This window comes from Natrix helvetica (assembly GCF_964273705.1).
Source record: "Natrix helvetica genome assembly, chromosome: 3".
In the NCBI taxonomy this organism is placed as follows: Eukaryota; Metazoa; Chordata; class Lepidosauria; order Squamata; family Natricidae; genus Natrix; species Natrix helvetica.
In genome coordinates, this window is record NC_138549.1 from 62,373,415 (window position 1) to 62,379,140 (window position 5,726).

Sequence of the window (5,726 nt, forward strand, 5' to 3'; positions counted from 1 at the left end):
GCCATTCATAGACAACTAAAGGTAATCTAATCCAAGACATGGAAAAATTGGTGAGGGAACATGAAATACATATATAATGGAAAACTATTGAGACTTAAAGGCAGAATCACAAATTGGGGTGCTTAAGGATGTATAATTATATAAAGATAATGATGAGAATAGCTGGGAATTGTAACCAGGTCTACATCTTGACCAAAATTTGGCTGGGGGGGAGGGGTGTTTAAAGGTACAATGACTCTATATGTATACTTTTTGTTCTATTTTTCTTTTTTTTAAAAAGGAGAATATATATTTAAAATTAAATATGTATATTGAAAAGGAACTATAAATACCATCAACATAAAATGGAGCTCGCTCAGAAGCTGAAATATACCAAGCAAATGAGATGAAGAGAGGGAAGAAAAGGAGAGAGGTAAGGGAAGGAGAGAGGGATAGGAGAGAGGGTAGGAGGGGGAAGAGGAGGAGAGAAATGAGGAGTGGAAAAGAGAGAGAGGAAGGGGAAGTAGAGCAGGAAAGGAGGACAGAGAGAAGAAAGGAGGTAGGGAGGGGGATGAGAGAGGGAGAAGAAAGTGAATGCACAAATATAGTGTATGGAGAGCAGAAGAGCCAATAATTGGTTTTTTCTTTTGGGGAGTTGATGGTAAGACGAATTGATGTAAACATTTAATAACACAATACGATGTTGGCTATGTAATAGTATACATGTGATTATATGTTATGAAAATGAAAAATAAAAAACTTTATTAAAAAAAAAGCATCTCTGCAAAAGCAGAAACACTATCAATATTGGCCAAATACTTAGTAAATGCATTACAATATTCACTGCATGGAATGCTATTTCTCAATAATTGATATCTAGAACATAATGTAACATAATTAGAATTTCTAATCTTTGAATTTTGCATAGCACTGCCCTATGTTCTGAGTCACCATAGCATTAGGGACACAGACCTTCCTGGAACATAATATTGTTCTAGAGCCGTGATGGCGAACCTATGGCCCATGTGACACAGGTGGCACGCAGAGTCCTCTCTGTGGGCATGCATGTACTCTGGCCAGATATTCTCTTCTGGGTTCTGGCATGCACATGCACACTGGCCAGCTGTCTGGCACGCATGCGCAGGCAGGAACCTGGAACAGCAGCTGGCTGCCGCATGCATGTGCACCAGCCAGCTACTCTCTTCCGGGTTTGAGTGCTCTGGCGCGCACTCCAATTTTGGCACTCAGTGCCGAAAAGGTTAGCTGTCACTGTTCTACAGCAACCCTTTTACCTAAATTGATGTTCACTCACTCTCTTCTTCAGGAATACCAAAATTTCCAGGGCAAATAGTATTTTGTCAGGGCAAGGGTTGTTTCACTTGGCTCCTTCTTTAGCAAATCCACCAAACCAAATGTAACGCTTTAGCTGCTAAAGTTTAGCATATAATGAATTTCAGTGATTTTTTAAAAAATTTTATATTCAAGGGCATTTGCAGTTTCATATTTGATTCCTATCATTGTTTCAACAATTAACAGAGGTCATCATTTCTAAATGTTTTCAACTACCTAATTATGAATTACATTTTAATGTTCAAAATTTGTGGATAGAATCGGACAGGATAGATGGGATGGGATGGAATGAGATGGGATGGGATAGGAAGGGACAGATTTAGCCTTAGCTTTGTCTTTGGTCTTACTCTGTACTTGGTACTTAAAGGTCAAATAGGATTTCTCAAAAGAAACTTCGCATCTTGTTATCTATATTAACCTATATTAATATTAAGCTACCAGTATTCATCTTAATAAAAACATTCCTCACCTCCTATTTCTGCTAGCAGATTTGTTCTTCAACAACATTCGAAAGATCATTTATACCCCAATTATGTGGTAGAGAAAGGCTAGATGTTACTGCAATTTGTGAATGAGTTGCTTACAGACATAAATTGCGTATGAACAATTACTATGAAATGTGATCAAACTTTATTGCAATAGTATGTAAACTTTAATACATACGTACATTTATAAGAAACCCTCAGATATACTTTTGTTGTTATTTTGGTATCTTCCTATTTATTTCCTTTTCTAATCTGTTCATTTTTAGGAAGTAGGTAAAGGGGGGAAAGGCTACTTAGAGTTAGAATTCGTAATCTTAAGACAAATGGGTGAACTTTCTGCCTTTAAACCAAAGAGAAAAATTCATCCAACCAGTTATTGCCAATATCTGTATTTCTTAAAATTAAACTCCGTAATTTAAACCTTTCCTCCTGAGCTGTTTTCCAACACTGAACAGAATTTCTTTTGTTTTTATTGTTTATCTAACTCAGAAGAAAAATAAAAAAGGGGTCATATTTTTCATGTTTGAAAAGCAAACACAGATCCTTGGAGCCAGTTCACTATAGCTCTCCCATCTCCAATGAATGAGCTTTGTTGTAAATTATAGTTTAGCTTCAGTTCCCTTGAGTGAGGGAAAAGAGCCTCCAAAGAGAACTGGGTTTCAATTGGCGATTTTCTTTCTCCTTTTTCATTTCCTAATTGAAACCAAATGTGAAATATGTTGGATTGTGGGATTTCTGGCCTGGTCCCAGGAATCCTCAGAATGCTAAATTGCTCGCAAAGGCATCTTGCATCAGCCTACAGAAGTTTCTTTCCAGCCCGGCTTCTCCATCTAGGGAGAGAAAACAAGAACTATTTACTTTCCCTTAAAGCTGTGGATTAAATTTGTGGAAACTTCCTGACTTTCTCTACTTTAAGGTGATTTTAAAACCCAGGTATGGATTTTATTATGTTTTTTATAAACAGATAACCAAACTTTCCCCCTCTCGGTCTATCTAGTGGAAGAAGCGAAATGGACATCTCAGCCATTTCTTAACAAAAAGGCTAGTCTGGCTTGGGACAACGTTAGGGGAAAAAGGAGGTTATATGAAAGAGGATATTATGAAAGAGGATATTTTCCTGGTATACCTGCCACATAAAAAGATAAATAACTATGGTTCTTTTTTTTAAAAAAAATGTTTGCATGGCAGGCCAGGCTGGTTGATTACAGATGCCACTGATGGAGTCGAAGAGAAGGCTCCGAAGCTATAAAAACATTCTGTTATTTCTTGTTTTTGAGGCTAATTGAGCTTTCAGGTTGTTGATTCAGTAGCCGAGAATTCCATTTGCATTAAGTTGTTTCTCTTGGGAAATTATGAGACATTTTCAGACACTCTCTGTTTCATTGGATGTGTGTGCATGTCTCGTGACAACCCTGTGTTTCATGATTGTTGGTCCTATTGTTGGTGGCGCCTGCATCTTTTCCTGGCAAAGCTACCAGGACCAAGTTCAAAAAGCGGCCAGAACCTATGCTTTTTCCTTTTTTCCCCTGGGAATTCTAGGCCAAGTGGAGAGAGAGAGCAAAGCTTAGTGGATGAAGAAGGGATGGGATGGGAGTTAATTCTGTTAGTTTCAAATAGGGAAATGGCCTTTTAACATATTTTAAGGAAGATATATTGTTCCATGTATATCTGGGCTGTCGGTTGTATTCAAATATATTTTAATATATATATCTATATCTGTCTCGTAAGAAGTGTTATACTTTCTAAAGATGCATGATTATTTTTGTTAAAACTTAAATTTAAACATAAATGGTTGTGAAATATGGATATTGAAGTTGTAATTGATTCTGATTCCTTGTCAGGTATATATTTGGTGGCAAATTGATTCTTCCTATTGCATAACTCATGAAAAGTCTTTGGATGCATGAAAAGTATAATAACAGCTTTATATTCCAATTTATTGTACTAGAAGTACAGAAAGTTGACAGAAAGATCTGCCTTCTCTTTAGTACTAGTAAGTAACCCAATACAATAGATTAGATCAGATTAAATAAAATACTATTAATTAGCCTCAATTAAATTATGGAATTTAATTCAAAATAAGTGGTGATCATCAGTGGCTTCAATACCTTTCAAAAGGTTCAGTTAAAAGATTTTAACCAAAGACAATCAGTGTCCATCAAAGGAAAATGGAGCTGCCAGAGGCAATATAAACTTTTGTTCTTATTTATACTTTTTTCTGCTGTTCTAATGCATAGATGACACTGAGGGCAAATGAAAGTCTGTTTACTGGAAATAATAAATGGAGAAAGCTGATATCTTGTGATGTTGTTTTCTTCGAAATAACTGACGGGATGTTATGGGAAGTAAGCAGTGTCCTGTTCTAGTTGGACCCTTCTGATCTTAATGTGCTGTTCATGTATTTTTCCTTAAAGACACATAGATATTGGTGTGTTTACTGTTACATTTGCTTAACATGGTGCATTTTTTGCATGATGCCCAGGAGGTTTTTTTTCAGTCTATTAGCAATCTATCTGAAAGCCAAAATGGGATAATATGGTTTCATAAATGCAAATGTTATATGTTCAATGCTGTGGGTTTAGGAAAAATGGGAAAGTCTTCAGTATTTTAAATTTTAGTAGCAAAAAGCCATGATGCTAGTTTGATAAATTCTTTTTCCCTAAAAAAATTCATTCCAAATATTTAGTAATGAAAAAATGAATACATTTTCAGAAACAAATAATACTGAGCATGTCATTTAATGACACTTACCGGTAGTTATTGCTTGTGTTTGCAGACGAATTCTGTGCTTTCACTTAATAAATGACATAGTCTGAATCAAAGACGTATTTCATATTTTGAAAATATTTCTGGACTTTCTCACAACATAGGTACCACATGGGTCTTCCCACTCAGCCACTGGCAATAAGGCACTGGGTGCTCCCGATCTCTCCTTTCTGCTTCCCAGGATACTTCTGGCCACCTCAGCCTACTTTTCCCTCTTTTCCTAAGCAGGTGCCTTCTTTTACCATTAAATGCTGGCATACAACCACCTACCGTTATGTCCAAAAATGTAACTGATGTTGAAACAGACACTTTGCTTTGCATCCTTTTAGTGTCCTCTTTATGTATTACGAGTCAAAAGACTCTAAAAATGAAATCAAGTAAGAGATTAACTAGCACCAAGAAGGGCATTGCCCAACACATTTGTGAAAATAAATCGTATGCTGAGGACTCAAGGTTTTGGCTGCCTTAGAATCCCAGTCACTTCCAAACTAATGGCCTTTCAAATAATATCATTCAAAAGACCGCTTAGATAATTTTTAGTAAGCAAGAACAATGAAAAAGCAGTGGATAACATTGAGATAATACAGTAGTACTGATGTACAAAAGCTTTCTCCATCAATAATGCAAAGTAGAAACTCTTCCTAACTCCCTTGCCCTCACCCTCAATCAAATCATGGATAAGAGAAGTTTCATTTTTGTCCCACTGTTGTTGAATAGCAGAACTATTGGACCCAAAGATAAACTGCTAAGACAAACAAAAAATCTTGAGGCTGTCAATGAGAAAGTGAGCAAGAAGGTAAGAGAACAAGAGAAGAGGCCTATAATGTCTACTTTCTTTTTCTCTCATTATCCAACTAGAGTTTAATAGAACCGTACCTCTCCACACAAGGAGACACTAAATCAGACATAGTAAAAACAAATAGCATAATGCCTTCCAAATACAGTAACCAACATAGTTCTAAAATAAAATAATATTAAGCAGAATAGAATTCTCATATGCACCCAAAGGTTTCCTGCAATAGAATTTGGATGGTTATGGAAGTAAATATCTATAATAGCAATAGCACTTAGACATATACTGTTTCACAGTGCTTTACAGCACTCTCTGAGAGGTTTACAATGTCAGTGTATTGTCCCCAACAACCT